Consider the following 3,176-nt stretch of genomic DNA (forward strand, 5'->3'; position numbering starts at 1 on the left):
GAGAGAACATGGCAAAAGATCCTGGACAGAACCTGGCTACAGAACTTGACTGGAGAACCTAGACAGAACATGGCAGGAGAACCTGGATAGAACCTGGCTGGAGAACCTGGCTAAAGAACCTAGCGATCAAACCTGGCTGGAGAACCTAGCGAGAGAACATGGCACCAGAACTTGGTTGGAGATTCTGACCAGAACTTCGCTGGAGATCTTGACCAGAACTTGGCTGGAGATCCTGGCTAGACATCCTGGCTAGGCTGCTGATCAACTGAACGCTGTCTCCGTGTCATTCCTTCTTCGCAGACTCCGTCCACACCTTTGGGGACCCCTGGACCTGCTGGGGTTGGACCCCAGCAGTATGGTAAGCAGATTAATTAGCATGTAATTAGTAAATAACAACTTTTTATTGCAATTATAATTTACAGTTTTACTGTACAAATACAATGTTCAACAACAAACACTTAATAAATACTTTTCCTTTAGCAATGATTAATATTCCCAATGTTTCAAATCAACAATCCTTGGAACTTGAAAAGAAACCTCTAAATATTGCAGGAAATTTTTTGTCTTTTTCAGTAAACAATGAACATCTATCTACCTTCTGAAGACCAGACTTAGAAGAAAGATAGACATAATTTAAGTTTTTAAAAACAGTATACGACTATCTGCTAGTCTTCCCTCTTACCTGTATAAACTAAGGTGACATGTTACTCAAGTACTTTGCTATTCTTAAAATTACTTAAGGGAAAGTTACAGACATTGAAGTTGGTGGTGTCTGGCTTTAATTTTAATCAAAGCTGTATTCAACATATTCTGAGCTTGTAATAATTTATTTCTAGAAATCTTTCCTCCATCTTTTGTGTGAACAATTGAAATTGACTTCTCCCTGTCTTGAGTCTTCTTTGCAATACAACCTTTAGACTGTCTTTAACCATCATCCTAAAACACAGGTCATGTCTCACTTCTCTTTTCAATAAACTAGGAAAGAAAGTAAAAACTTTCAGGCTGAGCACTCAAGGTCCTGCTGTCAGCACAGGGATGGATTTCCTAAATAAGACCCCAAATGCACAAACCAGAGAAAAAATATTGATATATATGACACATTAAGCTTAAAGAATGTTTATTGAAAGATACACAAAGGGAGTCAAAGACATTTGGAAGAAGATACATGCATCACATATAACAGGCAAAGGCCACCCAATGGGCACAAAACTGAAGAGGCACTTCAAAAACATGGCCAATAAACATGAAAATATGCTATGCTTTGCTAGCAATTGAACAAATGAAAATGTAAACCCCATGAGAAAACATTTTATACCAACCAGACTGGCAATCACAAACAATATTGTAATAGCAATGATTAGCAAAGGGTATAGAACACCAATGTATTGCTGGTGACAATGTAAACTGGTATAATTCTCTTTAGAAACCAAATTCAGTTTACCATTATTTAATAACTTTGAAGGTATATCCAATGAACCAGCAATTCCACACCAAGAAATACACCCTGGAAAAATTGTTGCATAGGTGTACCTAGGGAAATATACAAAAGAGCTCCTAGCAGCATTATTTCTAATAGCAAAATAAATAGAAATAACCCAGATGCTAATCAATAGCTAAATGGATTAATTAATACCAGTTACACAGAACCACACAAGTGAGTCTCAGAAATATAATGAACAAAAAAAGCACCTTGCAAAAGAATGCATAAAAATGATTCCTTTTATATTATGAAAAAGAAAAACCATGCAAAATTGTTCAAGATGTTTTTGGGACAAAGCCTAGGTGATAAATCTATGAAGAAATACAAAGGAATAATAAACAAAAAGCTCTCGATGGGGGTTATCTCTGAGAGGGGTGGGAGGGATTTAAGGGATAGTCCTGTTGCCCATCATAAACTGGGAGGTGAGTTCATAGGTGTTCATTTTATCATAAGTCTTTATGCCTTAGATTTATTTTCTTAATGAATAAAAATGAATAACAGAAAAACAAGTTCCTGGCCTCCTTCTGTTCAATGATTCACTCTGCATGTCCTTGAGAGAGAAATCTTTTTAAAACATGCTTTAGTTACAGCATTCCCTTTCCTAAAACTCAATGATTACCCAACCTCTGAAGGTAAAGTCTGAAGTCCCTAGACTCATATTCAAGATCTTCCACAAATCTGGCTCTTTCATATCTGCCCAAATGTCCATGTCAATGTCCCAACAAGACATACTCCATTTCATCCAGAAGGGGCCATATAGGTCCCACAAAGAGCCCTGCTCATTTCTGTCTACAAGTCCTTGTTTATGGTCCCTTTTCACCTGGAATGCCCTTCTTCTGCCTCTCTTTCCACCCAAATCCTACTCACCTCATCTTTTGAAGGCCACCCCACTTTCCAACTCATTCATGAATCCTTCCCTCACAATTTCATTGAATAGTGAAATCTCCCATAATCAAATGCCTATACCCTCATGGTATAAATTACTCACTTAACCCTTAATCATATACAGTTTCTTATCTTTGTGAATGTGTGTGTTTAAGTGTATATGCATACGTGTTTTTTCCCCCAAAGAGATTATAAACTCTTTCAAAAATAATAACTATGTTTTATATTTCTTGGCATGGGTTAAAGGGCTTAGAATAGTAAACATTTGTCATACAAATAAATAAGCTTTCTCAAAAAATTTTTCATGATATGGAAGTTTTGAAAATGCCTCAAAGTAAAATAAACCTTGGAAATAGTTTTCAAAATTAATTCTACTGTTAAGTGATGGAGTGTGTCTACTTTTAATATGTGCTATTCAGATGTCCCTGTGGCCTTTTTTTTTTTTTTTTTCAGAAATCCCCTCCCTTACATGGCATTCTGATGTAGCCATTTTTACCCAGGCACCATGATACAGGGACATTTTCCAATGACCTAAGAAGTAAACTTTTAAGTATTCATCTTAAACAAAATTTAGCAGCAACGTGTATAACAGACTCCAGTCTATGCTTCTTCCTGTGTCCTGAGTCTCAGCCCATCTATGACCTCATCTTGGTCAGGGGCTTCAGGAGTAAGGTAAGGCTGTGAGAGGTGGGTAAGACTTTGGGGAAGGGTAAGAGAGAAAGTACAGAGCCACATCAAGGTGATCCTGTCAGATATTCTGCTTCAGAAATGTCACCTTATTTTTAAAAATTGATTTGAGAGAGGGAGAGGA

This window comes from Myotis brandtii, unplaced genomic scaffold, assembly GCF_000412655.1.
Source record: "Myotis brandtii unplaced genomic scaffold, ASM41265v1 scaffold781, whole genome shotgun sequence".
NCBI lineage: Eukaryota > Metazoa > Chordata > Mammalia > Chiroptera > Vespertilionidae > Myotis > Myotis brandtii.